The sequence below is a fragment of the Chrysemys picta genome, chromosome 2 (assembly GCF_011386835.1).
Source record: "Chrysemys picta bellii isolate R12L10 chromosome 2, ASM1138683v2, whole genome shotgun sequence".
Lineage (NCBI taxonomy): Eukaryota > Metazoa > Chordata > Testudines > Emydidae > Chrysemys > Chrysemys picta.
The window spans coordinates 2,510,788-2,533,492 of NC_088792.1; the positions used below are offsets into that span (position 1 = coordinate 2,510,788).

A 22,705-nucleotide genomic window follows, 5' to 3' on the forward strand; every position below is an offset into this window, starting at 1 on the left:
CACACTGGAAGTGTGAGTTTGTGAGCATGGTTCGGTGTCAATTCCTGACACACACTCAGGTGCAACGTACTGAGGGCCAGAAACTGATTCCCAACAGTAACTAGTCCATGCAGGAGCCTGGCAAAAGGGCTAGTTTTGCTCTTCTGTGCATCATTTTGATGTTACTGACATGACTGGGGGAGTTCAGTGATCTCACTGTCTGGTGTAAACACAGAGCTCTGGGCAACAGTGAAGGGAAATGTGGGTGTGGAAAGCTCGTTGGTGAGCTCAGCCAGGGCAGGATTGCTGGAAGAAGTGGGTTTAAAAGAGAAAGTTGAAGGGAGAGAGAAGGAGATGGTTGGACAGGATAAGGCAGACTGGGGTAGGAGACCATGGCCTGATTCTCCACTGCTTTATGCCCAGTGTCATCACTGATTCCCCTACAAAGCGAGTATGAAATGCGTCCGCTCTGGTCTGGTAGCATTTTAAACCCACTTTTCTACATGAGTCAAAAATGACACAAGCACAAGGCAGGGGAGAATCAGGCTCTATGCAGTTAGGACCCGAAGGAAGCAGTAAGACGAGGGGACTGGGAGACAGTGGGAGGAGAGATGTGGGCAGGGGAGAATCAGGCTCTAAGCAGTTAGGACCCGAAGGAAGCAGTAAGACGAGGGGACTGGGAGACGGTGGGAGGAGAGATGTGGGCAGGAGAGAATCAGGCTCTAAGCAGTTAGGACCCAAAGGAAGCAGTAAGACGAGGGGACTGGGAGACGGTGGGAGGAGAGATGTGGGCAGGAGAGAATCAGGCTCTAAGCAGTTAGGACCCGAAGGAAGCAGTAAGATGAGGGGACTGGGAGACAGTGCGAGGAGAGATGTAAGCAGGGAAGGGAACAAGCAGGGTCTGGAAGGTGAGGACAAGGGACCTGATTCACTGCAGCTCTGCACGTTGTGGAGACACCAGGGCAAAGTGAGCTGAGAGGGGTGTAAAATGTTGCCAAATCAGAATGGTCGTGTTTCACACCCACCTTGCACTGGTGTACATCACTACACAAGATGCAGGGCAAGAGTGATTTGGACCCTGAGCTTTTTAAATCACTAATGATGATTTGTCATATTGTTAATACATTTAATTCTGTGCCTGTGCATTTCACACAATGAATCCTGTAGTCCTGCCTACACTACAGGAAATGGTCACCGTATCCAGTAGGTGAGTAGCACAGGGGAAGCTGGGATGGTTTTGTTATTTGGCCAAGAAACAGAATTTCCAGCCCATTAAAAATTTGAGTTTTTGAAAAATGTTCTGTCCTGAATCAGGACCAAAAGCCCCAAACTGGACATTTTTAGTGGGACTAAAAGTCTGATACATTTTGTTTTGGAAATACCTAAATATTCCAGCTGCCCACGCTGCTGTTTCGGTGTCCCTGAAACGCAATGTATTCCCTAGTATCGGGGGTAGCTGTGTTAGTCTGTAGCCACAAAACAATGAGGAGTCTGGTGGTACCTTAATGACTAACAGATTTATTTGGGCATAAGCACCGGACTCCTCGTTGTTTTAATGTATTCCCTAGACACACACGGCAACCCAGCAGGAGGAGGGAGATCCTTCGACTAAACTCACATGTTCCCGTGGAAGGTGCTGATCTGTTGAGTCCGTCAGAAAAGTTTTGACCAGCTGTAGTTGTGATGTTGCACTCCATACTCTTTATGAAACTATGCTTATGAATATGACATAACTGGAATATGCTTTACACTAAATACCCCTTGTATGGTAGCATTAGAAAGCTTATAATCTACTGCATGTTCATCCTATTTGTATGCAGATATCATTCTTATATCTGAAGTTAGAAGTATAAGATATGAACTTGTATTTCTGATGTAGTCATACCAGGTGAGGGCCGTCAATGGGACATTAAGAACTTGATGGCTCCCATTGACCAGGACAACTGGCTGCAAATGGCCTTGTTTACCTGAAACCTTCCTGTGTATCACTGAAAGAGAGATATGCACAATGTGATATATGCCAGCATGTGCCAGCAATGCCCCTCTGCCATGTACATTGGCCAAACTGGACAGTCTTTACTCAAAAGAATAAATGGACACAAATCTGACATCAGGAATCATAACATTCAAAAACCAGTAGGAGAACACTTCAATCTCCCTGGTCACTCAATAACAGACCTAAACGTGGCAATTCTTCAACAAAAAACCTTCAAAAACAGACTCCAATGTGAAACTGCAGAACTGGAATTAATTTGCAAACTGGACACCATCAGATTAGGCCTGAATTAAGACTAGGAGTGGTTGGGTCATTACAAAACCTAAACCTAATTTCCCCAATACTAATTTCCCCCTACTGTTACTCACACCTTCTTGTCAACTGTCTGTAATGGGCCACTCTCTTACCACTTCAAAAGTTATTTTTCCTCCCTTGGTATCCTGCTGTCAATTGAATTGTCTCACTAGACTGACCTCACACTTGGTAAAGCAACTCACATCTTTTCATGTACACCTCTACCCCGATATAACACGACCCGATGTAACACGAATTCGGATATAAAGCGGTAAAGCAGCACTCCAGGGGGGCGGGGCTGCGCACTCCAGCGGATCAAACCAAGTTCAATATAATGCGGTTTCACCTATAACGCAGTAAGATTTGGGGCAGGTGATTGCGAATGATCCCCACCTCCCCAAATTTGAAGATCATTTTTAGTTGGTGGTTCAGCAGGGGTAGCTTTTTACTGCCAAACCACGCAGGCAAGCTGTGACATTATTGACATAATCTGGGACCATGTAGAACATGGTTGCAACCAAAGTCCTGTAGTGGCACCAAATCTTGTATAAAGGGGGTCAAATGAGGTGTCTAAGACAAGGTTATGGTTAGCTGGTTATGATTATGCTGTCTGTATGTGTGTATCAGTTTTGTAGTTGAAGTTATGAATATTGGCTCTATACTGTCTGTATGGCAAACTTATGCTATGCTTCTGGGTGACATCCCAGAAAAGTTGGTGTTAGCTCTGCCTAGCCTGCTTGAGGGCCCATTAAGGACCATCAGCTATACAATGGACCCATTGAGAGAAGGCAGATACGCCTTGTAACTCAGCAAAGTATGCAGGAACTTGCCCATGTGACTCCAGACTCCATTTTGCTGTAATTTTCCCCAGTAAGAACAAAGAGGTGTTCTTACACCTGTAAAAGGCTATAAAAGGCTGATGCCTCATCTCCATCTTGTCTTCAATCCTGCTTCTGACCTCTGCAGGGACTTTGCTACAAACCGAAGCTCTGAACAAAGGACTGAGGACCCATCCCAGCTGTGGATGTACTCCAGAGACTTGATTTGAACCTGCAGTTTATCCTATCACTGCAACAAGCCTGAACCAAGACTTTGCCATTACTGTATGTAATTGATTCCATTTAACCAATTCTAACTCTCATCTCTATCTTTTTCCTTTTATGAATAAACCTTTGGATTTTAGATTCTAAAGGATTGGCAACAGCGTGATTTGTGGGTAAGATCTGATTTGTATATTGGTCTGGGGCTTGGTCCTTTGGGATCGAGAGAACCTTTTTTCTTTTACTGGGGTATTGGTTTTCATAACCATTCATCCCCATAACGAGTGGCACTGGTGGTGATACTGGGAAACTGGAGTGTCTAAGGGAATTGCTTGTGTGACTTGTGGTTAGCCAGTGGGGTGAGACCGAAGTCCTCTCTGGTTGGTTGGTTTGGTTTGCCTTAGAGGTGGAAAAACCCCAGCCTTGGGCTGTAACTGCCCCGTTTTAAGTGATTTGTCCTGAGTTGGCACTCTCAGTTGGGTCCTGCCAGAACCAGCATCGTCACAGTGGCGTAGTTGTGCTTGGATCCACAGAACCAGGTCAATTAAGCTTTGGGTCAGAACCCCGCGCTATCCAAATTTGAATTTTGGTATTGAGAGTTTGGTTGGTTAAAGAACTGCTGCAATGGCTGAGCAAAGAGCATGTGAGGGCCTCGGCAAAAAAGCCCTGGAAGATTTGTGTTCAGAAAAGAGGATAAGCATTAGAAAGAACGCTACAAATCAAGAACTGAGAAATCTGTTAATGGCCAGTGATCGGGGGCAAGAGCGCAGCCCTTCCCTGAGGCTACAGAAGATGCAGAAAAAATTAGAATGCAAAAGGCGACAAATAAACTGCAAACTTGAGCATGAACAGAATCTAGCAGATCTTCGATTGCTGGAGAAGCAAAAGAATGCTGAATTGGAAGAAAGAGCACGTAAGGGGCGTCTGGAGCTGCTGGCTGCTGAGGAGGAAGCTTGACAGCTGGAACAGGAGCCTCACAAGATGGAACAGGAGACGGCCAAACTTCAGCTCCAAGTAATGGAAGAGCAGAGAAAGGCATCCCCACCTGGTACTCCACTTCCCCCCCGCCAGGAAAAAACCTGGAAGAGGATGTGTCCGATACTGAGGATATAGAGGAGTTTTTTTGTCTACCTTTGAACGCTTCTGCAATCTGTACCAGATCCCCGAGGGTCAGCGAATGCCTGTCCTGCTGATCAGACTGACTGGAAAAGCCAGGGAGGTATTTAATGAACTGGGGGAACAAGAAGCCTTAGATTATGAGCGGTTTAAGGATTCTGTGTTAAGGCGGTTCAAGGTTACTCCTGAATCTTACAGAGTTAAGTTTAGATAGTTTAAGATGTCTAATGACTGTACTTTTGTAGAATGTGCTCATAAGCTGATGGGTTTTGTTAAAAAGTGGGTTATGGGAGCCAAGGCGCATGGGAGTTTTGAAAAACTGCTGGATTTAATAACTTGGGAACAGTTCTTAGACATTGTGCCTGACCATGTGAGAGGAAACGTGTGTGATAGGGACCCTGAGTCAGTTCTGTGGGCTGCAGAGATTGCGGATGCCCACACCCAAAACAGGGCTCGAGAAGGGTTTAAACCCCAGGGGAAAACTAATCACCATTCTCCCCAGTTCAAGAGGAGGGAAGGATTTAAAAGTAAACCTGGCCCTGACTCTTCTAAAGGAGCCAAAGGGGACCCAGAGGGTAGGAACTCTCACCCCAAGACTAAACAGGTTACATGCTATCACTGTGGTGTGCTGGGCCACATGAGACCACATTGCCCGACCCTGAAGGGAAGCCCAAAACCAGCAACCCCAAATGCCACGGCAAATGCTAATCCTGTTATAAACTCACAGGCAAGCCACACAGAGCCCAGCGTTGGTGCCCTATGTGCAAATGCTGTTTCTGTGGTCTCTTAAGATTTTGACTTTAAAACTCACATTAAAGCTAAATATGGGAAAAATAACGCAGAGTTTATTAGCAGTGCAGAAGTGAATGGGGTGAGGTGTATGGCATGGAGGGACACCGCAGCAGATATTACTCTGGTTAAAGCAACTCTTGTCAGGAAGGAAGATTATTTGCCAGGTGAAGATGTAACTGTTGTGGCCTTATCTGAGTATTCTGTCAGGGTGCCTTTGGCTAAAATCCACCTGAGATGGAAGGGATTTGAGGGCACCATGGTTGTGGGAGTAAAAGACACAATCCCTAAGGATATTATGATTGGAAATGATATTAAAGCCATGTTCAGTCAAGTTAACACAAACCAGGCACAAGAGAGGATTAATCCTAAAGTTGTGTCTATGGAGGGTTTTTCCAAAAGTTTATCTTTGGAAAGTAGCTGTTTGTCTGTAAATGAAGTTTCTGAATGTCTATCTAATGTCTCAGAAGTGAATCTGGAGTTAGATCAAGAGCAGAAAGATCTCATTGGTCAGGAAAATGTTTCTCTGGAGCACATTAAAGTAAATGGTCAGGTGGAAGCCCTAACTGAGGAAGGAAAGGGTACTGTAACGATGCTGGTTCTGGTGGGACCCAACTGAGAGTGCCAATTCAGGACAAATTGCTTAAAACAGGGCAGTTACAGCTCAAGGCTGGGGTTTTTCCACCTCTAAGGCAAACCAAACCAGCCAGACTAAGAGGACTTTTGTTTTGCCTCACTGGCTAACCACAAGCAATCTCCTTAGACACTCCAGTTTCCCAGTATTACCACCAGTGCCACTCGTTATGGGGACAAATGGTTATGAAAACCAATACCCCAGTAAAAGAAAAAGGTTCTCCTGATCCCAAAGGACCAAGCCCCAGACCCAGGTCAATATACAAATCAGATCTTACCCACAAATCACGCTGTTGCCAATCCTTTAGAATCTAAAATCCAAAGGTTTATTCATAAAAGGAAAAAGATAGAGATGAGAGTTAGAATTGGTTAAATGGAATCAATTACATACAGTAATGGCAAAGTCTTGGTTCAGGTTTGTAGCAGAGATAGATAAGCTGCAGGTTCAAATCAAGTCTCTGGAGTACATCTGTAAGCAGAGTCAGGATAAGCTCTACCCTGACATCTGGTGGTGAATTATGGCGAGTGTGGAAAAGAACTCCAGGGACTGATCTTGTTTGCATAGGCACACCTACCTGCCTAGCCTGGGACAACAGCAACTGAAAGTGGTTACTTTGGCTGGTGTGGGATCCCCAGTTTCTCTGTTGTTGGGGCAGGAAGAATAAAGTGTTGTTACCCTGATCTGGTGAAGCAAGGCCAGTGGAACTGTTGTATGACAGAGAGATTCACCAGTAGTTAAGTAGCACTTGCTAGACAAGGGGCATGGGTTACAAAACCCAGTGAATTGAGAGAGGATGGGGACAGGTATTTGTACTTGAGGGTATGGGCCTTCTTTGAGGGCTTGAAACACTAATTGCACCACCTTCTCTCTCCATTGTTGAATGTCAGAGCTATCTTTGTATCAGAGGAGTAGCTGTGTTAGTCTGAATCTGTAAAAAGCAACAGAGGGTCCTGTGGCACCTTTAAGACTAACAGAAGTATTGGGAGCATAAGCTTTGGTGGGTAAGAACCTCACTTCTTCAGATGCAAGAGTGGAGTCTAGTTACAGGTTGCTGAGCTGAATTCACTTTGGGCCAATGGTGCACTAGCACTGGGGTTCACCTACTATGAGCTGAAATTGCTAAGAGCTGAAATCACAAAAGTGCTAAAGTTATTAAGAGCTGAGATCACTGAGTGCTGTGTTAAATAGTGGGGGAGCCTGAAGCTATATCGCTAAGCGGCTGGCGGCGCAGTGAGCGGCACGGAGCCTGGCGGGGATAGTTGGAGCAGCCCAAGGAATGGTGAGTGGAGCTGTTTGCGGGGACGGCTGGTGCGGCTCACAGGTCGGTGAGCGGAGCCATTTGCGGAGACGGCTGGAGTGGCTCACAGGTTGAGGAGCGGAGCAGCACGTAGAGCAGAGCAGTTCGTGGGACGGCAGGAAGTGGACTGGCTCATGGTGAAGGCTGCGGCGGAACCCCACGGAGAGAGGGCTGGCCGGCCTCGGATCACGTAAGGTGCCCCTTAACACCCTGCGTGCCCCCCTTTTACTCTGGGGCTGCACTGACAGAGACTTTGGGGGATTGCTGGACCCAAGAGACTTTGGGGGTGTTGGACTTTGGGGACTCGGTGATTTTTGGGTTGCTGGATTCAAGAACCAAAGGGAAAGGACACAGCCCAATTTGCTGGGTGGGTTTTTTGCACCTGGTTTGTGTTATGAATCCTGTTTGTGGTGTTTTTCCAATTTAATGCTGATGTCGTTTACTTCATGTTATTAAACATTTTCTGCTACACTCAGACTCCGTGCTTGAGAGAGGGGAAGTATTGACTCTTAGAGGCACCCAGGGGGTGGTATGTAATTGTCCCAGGTCACTGGGTGGGGGCTCGAGCCGGTTTTGCATTGTGTTATTGAAACGGAACGCCTAGATACAGAACCCGGCCCTTGTTGCTGCCAACTCAGATGGGCAGAAGGGTTACACATCCACAGCTGGGATGGGTGCTCAGTCCTTTGTTCAGAGCTTCGGTTTGTAGCAAAGTCCCTGCAGAGGTCAGAAGCAGGATTGAAGACAAGATGGAGATGAGGCATCAGCCTTTTATAGCCTTTTCCAGGTGTAAGAACACCTCTTTGTTCTTACTGGGGAAAATTACAGCAAAATGGAGTCTGGAATCACATGGGCCAGTCCCTGCATACTTTGCTGAGTTGCAAGGCGTATTTGCCTTCTCTCCATGGGTCAGTTGTATAGCTGATGGTCCTTAATGGGCCATCAAGCAGGCTAGGCAGAGCTAACACCAGTTTGTCTGGGATGTCACCCAGAAGCATAGCATACATTTGAAATACAGACAGTATAGAGCCAATATTCATAACTTCAACTACAAAATGATACACACATACAGACAGCATAATCATAACCAGCTAACCATAACCTTGTCTTAGACACCTCATTTGACCCCCTTTATACAGGACTTTGGTTGCAACCATGTTCTACACGGTCCCAGATTATGTCAATAACCTCACATAGCCTCATCTGGTTTAGGAGAGGATCATCACAGAGGATTAGTTGCATCACTTTGTGGTCAAGTTGCTCCACAGGATGATGCAAGGACTTCCACCAGTAAACCAAAGCTTTTCCCTTCAAAAGGCTTACACTGGGGGCTTAAAAAAATCCCGCAGATCCCATTAAATCACTGATTGGGGAGGAATAGCTCTGTGGTTTGCGCATTGGCCTACTAAACCCAGGGTTGTGAGTTCAATCTTTGAGGGGGCCACTTAAGGATCTGGGGCAAAATCAATACTTGGTCCTGCTAGTGAAGGCAGGGGGCTGGACTCCTTGACCTTTCAAGGTCCCTTCCAGTTCTAGGAGATAGGATATCTCCATTATTTTAATTTATTTTTTGTTTATTTATTTGATCATGTAGGCCGGACATATTCAGCACTGTCAACTAAATGTGAGGAAAGTTGTTTGATGTGTACGCCACCCTTACTGCTGCACCACTGCTGGTGGCCAGGGCTGGATTAACGCAGGGACTTCAGGGGCTGCAGCCCAGGGCCCTGGACTAAGGGGCCCGCTGCAAAAAGATCTCCAGGTGGCCCAAAGTGAAGATCTTTTTGTGGGGCCTCCTTACCCCAGGGCCCTGGGCTGCAGCCACTAAAGACCCTGTTTCAGACCTGCCTGGTGCAGGTGCGGGGGAGGTGGCTCCGTGTGCTGCTGTTCCTCCCCACCTGGGCTGGAGCCATGTTGCCGTGAGTGCCGGGAAGCTAGTCCATCCCCACGCTGCCCTCGCCTGCTGGCTCCACCCCTGCAGCTCCCATTGGCCGGGAGCCTCACAAAATCTAATAGCCCCGAGCCCCAGAAGAGTTAATCCAGCCCTGCTGGTGGCAGCACGGCCTTCCGAGCTGGCATCTGGTCAGCAACTGCTGTTCTCCGGCTGCTCAGCTCTGAAGGCAGCGCCACTGCCAGCAGCAGCGCAGAAGTAAGGGTGGCAATGCCAATACCATGCCACCTTCACTTTTTTCCATAACATGTGACCTTTGCGCTGGGAGGGGTGGCTATAGGGACACTAAGGCAAATTTTAGGGTGGCTATAGCCGGCACAACCTTCCCCCAGCACCACCCTGCCACTGCACCAGGAAAGGAGCACCTTTCCCCCACCTCACTTTTCCCTTCTTCTATGTTCTCTTTGTTCCTTAAGGCATAACATGTCTCTTGGGGGGTGCGTGGGTACCACACTGAAAAAGCAGGGCTGTCCGATTATCATCCAGTCCTCTTATAGACATTCCCACAGGCACTCGGACTGGGATCCCTGTGTAGCCCACAAAGGGTTTTGCTACTTCCCTTTGCCGGTCTTACTTGGTTCAGTCACCTCCCAGCACCGAAGTGCCAGGTCAGTGTTATCCACTGGCAGTTTCGGCTCTGTCCTGCCAGGGGGCACCTGAGCAGCACTGCAGTTTGAGACTCTCACTTGAGGCTTCTGCTCTCATGTTAGTCAGTGTCTTGTGTGGCTTTGACTAGAAGCTGGAGTGCACACTCTGGACTTGCAGCAGTCGCTATGCAGCACTTTTGCTGTTCCCACGGGATAAGCAGCTGGTTACTCACCCACCCGAAGCTGCAGCCTTTATGGGAAGACAGAAGCAGCTAGAACAGCCTTGTCTCTTATGTTCATTTCTCCTCCTGTCTCTGAGTAGGATTCCCGTCAATAATCCTTTTGGCTTTTTGCTCGGAGAGTTGCTGTTTGGGGTCTGCTACTAAGCACTATATGCTCAGTTGATCTTATCATTCAAACACTTCGCCAGGATTGAGCAGCAGTAACATTCTAACCCCACAATCTTTTTCTATGATATGTCTCTATTTTATTTTATTTACAAACGTGTGCCTCGGGTACCTGTTGGCACATATAGCCCAACTACAGTTACAGTAAATGATTAACTTCACTCTCTGAATCAGGCATTCAGAAACAAACCAAAGAAAATACCTATTACTGTGACAGTCTGTATCCCTATGCTGACCCCTTTTACAAGACTATGATAAATATGCCTTGTTAGGTAACATTTACAAACTTATAATTTGCTGAACATTATTGTTCTGGTAAAATATCTGTGGCATCATTGTGGCATAACTGTCTGTACTGAGCTAGCTTGATTATCACTTCAAAAGTTTGTTTTCTCTTAATTAATTGGCCTCTCAGAGGTGGTAAGACAACTCCCACCTGTTTATGCTCTCTGTATGTGTGTATATATATCTCCTCAATATATGTTCCATTCTATATGCATCCGAAGAAGTGGGCTGTAGTCCACGAAAGCTTATGCTCTAATAAATTTGTTAGTCTCTACGGTGCCACAAGTCCTCCTGTTTATCATTGTATGTAAAGTTATAAAATTCTACTGTACGAGACTGTGACAAAGTGGGAATTCTCTTAATGTTTTGTATGAACACTCTGTGTGTGCCTCAGTTTCACTGATGTGTTGCACAAGTATCTAGGAGGTGAGACAAGGGTGTGTGATTGTTGCAGAGACCCCTAGAGGGCAGGTGTGACTGCCGGCTGGCTCCCTGGGCTCAGACAATGGCCAGAGACTCTGTATCTGGGCAACTGATATCTGGGGCCCATCCTCTGCAAGAGCCAACTGGTGGGGTTGAAGAACAAAGAGAGGTGAAGGTCAGATGACCAGTTTTCCCCGGGCTGCTGGAAGCTGGTCAGTCCCCTGGGTCTCAGGGGGGAGAGCCCTGGCTCTGGATCTCGTCGAGATGGACTTTACTGAATGTTCCTAATTTCTGTGCTAACAGGATCTGTTCTACGCCGGGTTCCCGATGACTAGTAACCCATCTGTGTCACACGCTGGCTGAGAGTCACTGCTGGCTGCGGAGTTGGGGTGTGTGAGCCTTTGGGGTGCATGTAAGTCTTCCCCAGGTTTCCTATCCAGGCAAACTCACTGTGGGGAGCTCACGGTATGAAAAAAGGTGCTGAAAGTTCCAGGCCCTGCTCCTGTAACGGCCGAGGATTTTAATTTGAATCCAGAGAACCAATTGGCTAAGACTGAAATTGTCAGTGACAATGCAAATGACCTGGCTGGCAGGAGGGAGGGGCTGCTGGGCTCAGGGTACCTGCCTGTCTGTAACCAGACCCCTGAGGCTGAGTGTGTCGGAGAAATGTTCCCCGCCCCCCTGCACACCGGAGAGGGGGCTCACGCTGGTTCTGATGCTGTGACCAGAGCAGAGCTCGCTGCCTGCCCCCACTAGGACAGCCAGGGTAGCGCTGAGCACGGTGGGAGCTGAGACCCCAGCTGAGTGGGGGGGACACACAGGCAGGTCAGGTCAGCTGCTAACCAGGTTTGCCTGGTCCAGACGTGCTGCTGGGAAGTGATTACACAGCAGGGAGGGAGCTACCAGGGACTGGGCTCAGGGGAGCTGTGACCCCAGGCCCAGCCAGCGAGAGAGAACAGGTCCCACTCCCTTCCCCAGCCGCTGATTTCCAGACCGAGCTGTGGAAGGATCCCTCCTTGGAGAAGCTGAGGGAACTTGCTGGCCACAGCGCTGCAAACCCCCTTGAGTGTATCTTTGTATATATTATACATGGTTTAAAAGCAAGCTTTTTTTTTAAAATGATTAATTTGCCCTGAGGACTTGGGATGCATTCGGGGCCAGTACAGCTACTGGAAAAGTCTGTTAACGTGTGTGGGGATGGAGCGGAAATCCTCCAGGGACATCTCCATGAAGCTCTCCTGGAGGTACTCCAAAAGCCTTGCCACAAGGTTTGTGGGCAGTGAAGCCTTATTCCGTCCTCCATGGTAGGACACTTGACCACGCCATGCTAGTAGCAAGTAATCTGGTATCATTGCCTGACAAAGCCTGGCAGCGTATGGTCCCGGTGTTTGCTGGCATTCAAGCAACATCCGTTCTTTATCTCGCTGTGTAATCCTCAGGAGAGTGATATCGCTCATGGTAACCTGGTTGAAATACAGGAATTTTATTAAGGGGCCATTCCTACTGGCCTGTTTGCCTGTGGTGTGGCTGAAAAGAAATCCTCCCTGCAATTAGCCAGGCGGTGGTTGGGGGTGTGTGGGGAAATGGCACTGAACTGTTCGCATTTGGCTAGCAGGGATCTTCCCTGATACCAGCCACGTGGTTGGGGGGAGGGGTAAAACGATCATCCCAGGGAATTGGGGGTGGGGGGAACGGGGAGTTTTGTTTCTGATGCCGTGCGGTTGGAGAAGCCGAAAGACTATGGCTTACCATGGCAGACTGCAAGCCGAATTCTGTTGCCCGGCGTCTTTCAGGTCTAACACCAAAGCCGCAGGCACTCAGTATTAGCAAGCAGATCTAAGCAAACTTTACTAGAACAATTTTTTATTATTAATTTTTTTTGCTAATTTAAAATATACTGTAGTATGTTTGTTATTATTTACAATAATTATTGTAATTATTATTTAAAACAATTTTTGTTAGGCCTTTGGGATTACACTGTAACCTGTTAGGGTTTGGGCCTACAGTGAGTTTTTCATTTGACCTTTTAATATTAATATATTCAATGGGTCACATTTTAGTTAATTGGTTTAAAGCCATGTATTGTGAAGCAATTTGGGCTTGTGGCTTTAATTTCAGGTACTTTTTTTATTTTAAAGCATATATAACACTTTATAACAAACATGCCTATTAATACAAAAACAATTATAGGGTTGATTACAATATAATACTAGCCTTTGCAGATGTTATACCAATGGTGTATTATTATTTGTTGGGCTTGTGCTGATACTTTTAGAATTTTATTTTCTGGTGCAGAATGGCCAGGCTTTGTGTTAGTATTTATGTTTGGGTTGCTGCAGGTAATTGACTGATTTGTTTGGTTTTTGCTAGCTATTGGTATGAGGGGGTTTAATTAACCCTGAAAGAGAAATGAAAACTTACAGCATTGCTGACATTTGTTAGGTTAATATTTTAATTTTTATGAACTGGAAACCATAAAAAGTTATGGTAGGGGGTGATAATATTGTTATATTCCATATATACTGTTGCACAGGTGGCTTTTGAGTTTATATTTTTACTATATAATTTTTTTAATTTAAGAATTTAAATATATTTTATTATAATATATTTTGGTGGTTCTGTTATTGAATTTGTTTTACAAATATGTTGCTAATTTTTTATTATGCATGGAGCAAGTGTTTTTTTTTTTTTTTTAAATTGGAAGGTGGGGCATATTTATTGCCAGGTAATTTATTATTTTATTTATGGTGATTAATATTTTTTATTTATGTATATTTTTGTTAATTTGGGGGCTTAGATATGCTTTTTTTTTTTTTTTTTGGAGAGTTGGGAGTGGTTGGAAAGACCATAGGGTGTTTAGGTATTTGGACGGTTGAGTGTGCTGCGTATGGTGATGTGTTTTGTTAGGGTATTTGTGTGCACGTATTGTTAGAATGTAGATATTCAGGCCTGCCTGTAAAGGCCTAGACTTTAAGAATTTAGGTGTATTTTTATCACTTAGCTAGTTATAAGGGTAAAAAAAGGAAGAATCAAAATCACTGTCTGTCTGTGTAATATACACGCTCACTCTGACCGTCTGAGGCCTCGTTCTTTGGCTAAGCAGCAGAGGCAGCCATGGGCTGGGAAGCGAACGGTCACATCCTCACATCCCAAACTAGTCACATGGAAATAAGGTAAAATTAGGCTGTTAAGAAGGCGATCCAATCTATCACCTCCAGAGAAAGACAAGATCCTAGAAGGTTTAAAGAAAACTTTGTGTGATAGCTTTCTGTCTGCCAAGCTTTTACTCGTTCTGAAAAGGAATTCACAATGACTAGTACTTGTGGCACCTTAGAGACTAACAGATTTATTAGAGCATAAGCTTTCGTGGACTACAGCCCACTTCTTCGGATGCATATAGAATGGAACATATAATGAGGATATATATATACACACATACAGAGAGCATGAACAGGTGGGAGTTGTCTTACCAACTCTGAGAGGCCAATTAATTAAGAGAAAAAAAACTTTTGAAGTGATAATCAAGATAGCCCAGTACAGACAGTTTGATAAGAAGTGTGAGCATACTTACAAGGGGAGATAGAATCAATGTTTGTAATGGCTCAGCCATTCCCAGTCCTTATTCAAACCGGAGTTGATTGTGTCTAGTTTGCATATCAATTCTAGCTCAGCAGTCTCTCGTTGGAGTCTGTTTTTGAAGTTTTTCTGTTGTAATATAGCCACCCGCAGGTCTGTCACTGAATGACCAGACAGGTTAAAGTGTTCTCCTACTGGTTTTTGAGTATTTTGATTCCTGATGTCAGATTTGTGTCCATTAATTCTTTTGCGTTGAGACTGTCCGGTTTGGCCAATGTACATGGCAGAGGGGCATTGCTGGCACATGATGGCATATATCACATTGGTAGATGTGCAGGTGAACGAGCCCCTGATGGCATGGCTGATGTGATTAGGTCCTATGATGATGTCACTTGAATAGATATGTGGACAGAGTTGGCATCGGGGTTTGTTACAAGGATAGGTTCCTGGGTTAGTGGTTTTGTTCAGTGATGTGTGGTTGCTGGTGAGTATTTGCTTTAGGTTGGGGGGTTGTCTGTAAGCGAGGACAGGTCTGTCTCCCAAGATCTGTGAGAGTAAAGGATCATCTTTCAGGATAGGTTGTAGATCTCTGATGATGCGCTGGAGGGGTTTTAGTTCGGGGCTGAAGGTAACAGCTAGTGGTGTTCTGTTATTTTCTTTGTTGGGCCTGTCTTGTAGGAGGTGACTTCTGGGTACTCGTCTGGCTCTGTCAATCTGTTTTTTCACTTCAGCAGGTGGGTATTGTAGTTTTAAGAATGCTTGATAGAGATCTTGTAGGTGCTTGTCTCTATCCGAGGGATTGGAGCAAATGCGGTTATATCTTAGAGCTTGGCTGTATCAGACCTAATCACATCAGCCATACCATCCGGGGCTCGTTCACCTGCACATCTACCAATGTGATATATGCCATCATGTGCCAGCAATGCCCCTCTGCCATGTACATTGGCCAAACCGGACAGTCTCTACGCAAAAGAATTAATGGACACAAATCTGACATCAGGAATCAAAATACTCAAAAACCAGTGGGAGAACACTTTAACCTGTCTGGTCATTCAGTGACAGACCTGCGGGTGGCTATATTACAACAGAAAAACTTCAAAAACAGACTCCAAAGAGAGACTGCTGAGCTAGAATTGATATGCAAACTAGACACAATCAACTCCGGTTTGAATAAGGACTGGGAATGGCTGAGCCATTACAAACATTGACTCTATCTCCCCTTGTAAGTATTCTCACACTTCTTATCACACTGTCTGTACTCGGCTAGCTTGATTATCACTTCAAAAGTTTGTTTTCTCTTAATTAATTGGCCTCTCAGAGTTGGTAAGACAACTCCCACCTGTTTATGCTCTCTGTATGTGTGTATATATATCTCCTCAATATATGTTCCATTCTATATGCATCCGAAGAAGTGGGCTGTAGTCCACGAAAGCTTATGCTCTAATAAATCTGTTAGTCTCTAAGGTGCCACAAGTACTCCTGTTCTTCTTTTTGCGGATACAGACTAACACGGCTGCTACTCTGAAACAATGACTAGTAGGGATTGAAACCTTTTTTCACTGTTTGGTAATTTATTCATGAAATTAATCTGAATTTTGTGCCATGGTTTAAGTTGTTGCTGGTGGATTGTTGGCTGCCAATGTGGGGGTGAGCTTTATTCCTCACACAATGAACAGAATTTTGGACCCATGTTTTTATATTATTTTTATATTTGCTCATTTAGCTACTTGCTCTTACTATTTTAGTGGTTTTTTTACACCCGGGTGCATAAATTGGTGTGCTACATTAAGCAGTATTTGTTTTTTAAGCTTTTTGGGGTACGTTTAGAATCGCTTAGGGCACCATTTACTGGCTGAGATGCATCATTGCTAGTGCTGTTTGTCTGGCTTTTAGTGATTACTGCTATATCAGGCTGTTGAGCGTAATAAGACCCCTGGGAAGTTTATGGGGTCTTTCTGTGTTAATTGGAAAGTAATGAAGGTTGTTTTGAATTAGCATTATTTTGGGTTGTTTTCAGAGTTTTTGCAGCATAGTTTTGATTTTGCTTTTTTGGCTTTACTTTTCTTTAGTTTGGGGCCTTTGCTTTAGGATTGTTAATTTGCCCTTCTTCAGCCCTTCGAACGACCCCGACAGTTTGGTCGGCGCCTCTCGAATTTTTGCTCCCCTTTGTTTATCCTGCCCACTTGGTGCCTCCTATTTCTTCTCCGTTAGCACACCATACATTCCTTCCCTCACACGCAGAACAGCAAATAACTTCAACAGCAAGACTTCTTGCAGAGCAAAGGGTTTTTACAGAGCAAGCAGAGCTAAACAAAAGCTAAACAAACCTTACGAAAACAATTCCTTCTTACTACGACTAAAACTTTTTGATAAATTAAAATACATTATGCTTGTTACTACTTACAATAATTATCATAATTATTATTTAAAACAATTTTCTCTGTTAGGCTTCTGGACCTATACGCTGAGGAGGAGAGGAGAGAACTGAGCCCACCCCACACACTTTAAATGGTGCTCCAGAACCCTGTTCGACAGCTCCTAGCGAGCAATGTATCTTCTCTGAAGGGTCTCTCCTCCTGAAGCTAAAAAAATCTGTAGTGACATAGGCCCAGACAACAGCATTTAGGTTCCTAACTGCCTAACGCCCTTTTGAAAATAAACCAGGTTCCTACGTAGACTAGGTGTGCAACCCTGAGCACAGCAATGCCTAAATACCCTGTCAAAAATCTGGGCAAGAGAGACCTTGAAGGACAATCATTGGCTTAATTGTTGTCATCAAGTTCTTTACAATATTTTCCATGGAGAAAAACGACAAACAGATTTCCAGCCCTTGATAGTTCATACCTGTTCACCAGACAGAGCACTGCTAATTAAAAGAAATAAACTTCTGAAAAATATATACTCTATGCTATAACGCAAGCTGGTCATCAGATCTGCGAGATTATATTAACTGAGCTGCAGGAAGAAAACGCCACCAAAGAGATTCTGGATGGAGAACATCTAGAGCAAATGCTCCACAGCACGAAGTCCCATTAGATTTCCCAGGTGCTGAAGTGTTTGGGGGATTTTCGTGTAAAATAGGCAGGTTTACACCCCCATGGGTTTCAAGAGGGGGAAACCTTAAGCCACAAGGATTGAGATCCCCAGTCACTGACTGGAGTCACCCTGAATATGGACATTGGACTCTAACCTCTGGACTATTTCTAAAAGGACTTTTGGCAACTACAAGCTCATCTCTGCTGTGTATCTGAACCTCAAGAATTGAATTCAAGTCTGTCTGTACATTGATCTTTTAACCAACACTCTCTCGCTTTTCTTTTTTAATAAATTTTAGTTTAGTTAATAAGAATTGGCTATAGCGTGTATTTTGGGTCAGATCTAAGTTATAATTGGACATGGGTGTGTGGCTGATCCTTTGGGGTTGGAAGAACCTTTTCTTTTAGATGATGAGAGAAGATTTTCAGTAATCATCATCATATCTGACAGGTGTGTCTGGATGGAGGCCTGAGGCTGGGCTCTTTAAGGGAACTGTGTTGTTTGGACTTCTAAGTAACCAGTGAGGTACTATAGAAGCTGTTTTGGGCTGGTTGGTAAATCTAAGTATTGGAATATCCACCAGCGTTTGGGATTTGGCTGCCCCGTTTTGTTTGCAGTTCACCCTGATTGAGTGACCTCAGCTGGCTCCCATGGGCAGCACTGTCACAAGGGGTGGGCAAAGTTTTTGACACCTCGGGGTGTGACACTATATCGAGGGCCGGGTAGGGAAGGCTGTGCACATGTCCCCAAACAGCCTGGCCCCCGCCCCTGCCCCCATCCGACCCCTCCCACTTCCCACCCCCCTCAGAACTCACTACCCATCCAACCCCCCCCCCCTTCCTTGTCCCCTGACCGCCCCCACCCCTAACCGCCCCCTGGGACCTCATCCCCTATCTAACCTCCCCCCCATTCCCCGTCCCCTGTCCCCGAACCTCTGCCCCATCCAACCTCCCCCTGTTCCCCATCCCCTGACCTCCCCCCCCGAACCTCCGCCCCATCCAACTGCCCCCTGTCTCCTGACTGTCCCCCAGGACACCCTGCCCCATATCTAACCCCCCACAGCCCCAGCTCCCCTTACCATGCTGCTCAGAGCAGCATGTCTGGCAGTCACGCCACCCAGCCAGAGCTAGACGCGCTGCCCTGCAGGAGTGCTCAGCCCCGCTGCCCAGAGCGCTGCCCGCGCGGTGGCATGGGTGCAGGGGAGGAAGAACAGCGGGGGAGGGGCCGGGGACTAGGCTCCCCAGCCGGGAGTTCAGGGGCCAGACTGGACGGTCCTACAGGCCGGATGTGGCCCACGGGCCGTCGTTTGCCCACCTCTGATCTATGATATGCCAAAAGACTTAGACCACTGAGATGTCAGAGGTAACTCAACCAATCACCACCTTCACTCTGCCATTAATTTGCATGCAACAATTTCATGGGTTGTAGGAAGGAGACTGCACAGATAGGGCCAACTGGCAGAGTTCTTCAAACCCGCACACAAAATAGCTTCAGACATGGGCGGCGGGTATAAGAGGCAAGGGAAGGCTCTGCCTCCTCTGGGTCTTAGTGCCCAACCCCCAGCCTTTCCTATCCCTGTTCTGACCCTTCCTGCAGGCGTCCACAGCTGTAGCTGCTGCGGCCTGGTGAGTCTTTCTCCAGAGGGGATCTGGTAACTTAAATGTGAAAAAACCTCCAGCCGCCAGACCTATTAGTATTAGGACATCATTGAAACTGTTAAAGAGCCATTCAAGTGGTAATGAAGCCATTTAACAGGCATTTGCCAGCCCCCAGGTATAGACTGTCAGTTTCTGAATTTACTGACAAAACAGTTGTGCATCACTGTAATATTTACTCAGAACATGTCAGCCTACAGAACCTTACTTTAAAATTTGCTTTAAAAATATTCCATTCGTGTGTTGCTGAAGATGATAAACTCACATCTCTAAAAAATCCTTGCTTAGATTTATAGATGCGCAATCTGAGTATTCATCTTTAGCCTTCAATGGTTGGATCTTCAGACATGTAGTTTTTAAAACAAATCCTTCAAAAGACCACGCTTCTCTAACATACACATTTTAATATTAATTACTATAGTACAAAAAACTTGCTTCCAAAGTCTTCCTGTCCTGTCCATCCTTGTAATCTTTCTCCCTTCCCCTCCTGTGGAAGAGAGCCCTTAAAGGGACAATACCCCTTTTCTTCCAGATAGGGAAACTCCTTTGTCCACCTTTCTTTACTGTTCTGACAATCTGGTGAACTAGTTTTAAGAGAGCCCTCCAGCAAAATCAGTACCTTAGTAAGAAATAAAATCCTTTGTTATGCCTAAAATCTTTGGAAACATATTTTTTAAAGTTGGTGAAATTTCATAAACATGTCTATTGTTATGGAGATCACACAATGTAAATGATTGTCCCTTTTTCTAAAAGCAGTGAACATTGTTATGAACACACTAAACCTCTGTGACTGATTAATTTAAAATAACGTCTTTGTTTCAGTGAGTTAAATATGTAGTAATCTGGAATGATTACTAAGAGTACATTTAAATATAAAATCAGCTTAGAAATACTGATTGAGAAAATGTAAAACAGAGAAGAGCTGCATCGTGTATTCCATAATAGTTAATGTTCTATTCAGCAGGACACCTGACTTGCCCTTACTACAAAGTTTTTGCAAATAAATCTCTGACAAACTTCAGGATATATCAAAAAACCTGTGACGGGCATTTTTTATTTCCAAGTTTAGTGCTTTTAATTAGGTACTTTCTGCATGTCCAGTCTTCACCATCTGGCCTGCAGTGGAAAACATGCTCCATTTTCTTTAGAAAGAAATTGCGGAGGAGTGATTTTCTCAAACATCATTTGCTTCATTTGGGTTCAGGGATTTGGCTGGAAGGGGGTGAGCAGGGGGGAGGGAAGAGAGGAGGGAAAAAAGTGGGAGGGGTGGGACTTGTGGCAGAGCAGGGGTGGAGCATGGGCAGGGCCACAGGCAGAAAAGATGGGCTGGGGACCTTCACCCACTGCCCATGTCGTCAGACGTCACTCTGAAATCCAGACTGTCTGAGCCAGTGTGAAGTGATGGAAACTCCTATGCGCCTGGCTGAGAGCTGCTTTTGTTCCAAATATCACCAGGTTCAATCCCCACTGGGATTCACAGTCTGTTACGGTCCAATTTTTAAGTTTTCAACCATTTTTGGCTTTTTTACACATGGCTTTACAAATTACATCTGTGTGACAGCCTGGGGCTTTCAGCTACTAGTATAGATTCGGCAACATCGAATAAATTTCCTAGGGAGGTTGTGGAATCTCCAGCTCTGGAGATATTTAAGAGTAGGTTAGATAAATGTCTATCAGGGATGGTCTAGACAGTATTTGGTCCTGCCATGCGGGCAGGGGACTGGACTCGATGACCTCTCGAGGTCCCTTCCAGTCCTAGAATCTATGAAGCTAAACATTGAGATCCTCCCAGCTGAGCTTACCTGATCCCTGGTCACCACTGGTAAGAGGCTGGTCTCCAAGATAACTGGGTCTGGGGTATTTCAGAGCTTTGACTAAAAGCACTAACTTCAGCTCATTAGGATTCATGAAGTTATATCACTCATTACAAGTATTCAGGCAACTGCTGGTTATTTATTAAAAGGTTCACAAATCACAAAAGCGTAATGAGTTTTAGCACAAATGAATATTCTTTGAAAACTTATTGGAATGAATAACATTCAAAGTGAAGAGGATCCAAACACATACACTGGCAGAAAGCATTTCATCTGGAGTATTTTGAATAGTTTACAAATCATGAACACACTTGCAGAAGTCAGGAGTGATTCACCAACCAAAAATGTGACAAGTTCATCCTTCATTTGACACATAAATATCTGACCAGCTGTAGTTATCACCAGGGAATGACCTATAGACCAGCAAAACCTGAATACCACGAATTCATGGTTATAGTATCTCTTGGAATGGGGGCATCCTCTGCAATATGCTGCTAAAGATACTAAATTTATTGAGATGCTTTCAAATTAGCATGAGATTATTAACCAAGTTCAATCAAAGCTCTGAAGAATCACCTTCTGGGTGATTCCATCTCTCTTGGGAATTGGCATCACTGGATGTTGTACAGACAGACGTGTAGAGAGAGAGAGAGAGAGACAGAGAGATCTGCCAGTCAAATACTTGTTCTTCCTGTAACCCAGGAGCATTTTCAGTGGCAGATCTTCAGATATACACATTCTTTAGTCAGACATTGCACCCAAGTGAGGACATTCAGCCAACAATACCTGTGTGCCTGGAGAACGAACGTGTGCTCCTCCTGCAGCCTCTGGAGCGCCTTCCTTCTGCTGTGCTGTCCGGCCAGGCTACTGCGGCTCCGACAGGACTGATGCCAATTTATAGGATGCCTCTGCTATGTCACTGATACAAAGTAAAACTGAAACTAAGTGCTTATGGAAAGACAGAGATAGAATCAATTATTGGTCTATGTAATTTGTGTGGGGTGGTGGGGTGGAGTCGGAACCTGATTAGCAAGCGACCTCTGTCTGGAGAACAATTGCAGATGTGTTTTATAGGAACTGGGTAACCTGACTGCTCTCAACCTGCCACAGTGTCGGAAATAGAGCAGTGCACGAACCGGAGAACTGAAGTGCTGGTACCTCTCTCCCATCAGGGCTGCAATCGGGTTGATCAGCTCTTTCCCCAAGGCTGCAACATCTGATAGATTCTCTTCCCCCATGTGCTGAAATCCATCTGACATGTTGGGTCTGGGGTTGGGTGACTGGGAACTTTTAACATTGAAATAAGTCTTGAAATAAGACTCTGTCTTCAGCTCCCTTTTTCTGCAGTCTAGCTCAGCAGCCTGTCTCTGACAGAGGCCAGCCCCTCATGATTCACAGGAAGGTGTAAGAACCTCACATGGGGCAGATGTGGGACAATCCCCGCCCCCCAAGCTGATACATCTCATCCTGATCTCTAAGGGTACGTCTACACTAAGAAATTACTCCCATTTTACAGAATTCGATTTTAGGCAACAGATTGTATAAAGTCGAGTGCATGCGGCCACACTAAGCACATTAATTCGGAGGGCTGCATCCACAGTACCGAGGCTAGCGTCGACTTCCGGAGCGTTGCACTGTGGGTAGCTATCCCACAGTTCCCGCAGTCTCCCCCGCCCATTGGAATTCTGGGTTGAGATCCCAGTGCCTGATGGGGCAAAAACATTGCCGCGGGTGGTTCTGGGTACATGTCGTCAGGCCCCCCTCCCTCCCTCCCTCCATGAAAGCAATGGCAGACAAGCGTTTCGCGCCTTTTTTCCTGGGTTACC

The 22,705-nt window shown here is 45.5% G+C and overlaps 1 protein-coding gene across 1 annotated transcript in view; it reads right to left on the reverse strand.

The window, feature by feature from the left end:
- Positions 1-21,744, reverse strand: part of LOC135981874 (cytolytic toxin-alpha-like) — a 52,081-nt gene extending 30,337 nt beyond the window's left edge. The window contains exon 1 of the mRNA XM_065586530.1: positions 21,666-21,744. The gene's annotated coding sequence lies outside the window, so the exon portion shown is untranslated. The remainder of the gene's footprint in view (positions 1-21,665) is intronic.
- Positions 21,745-22,705: the final 961 nt, after the last annotated feature.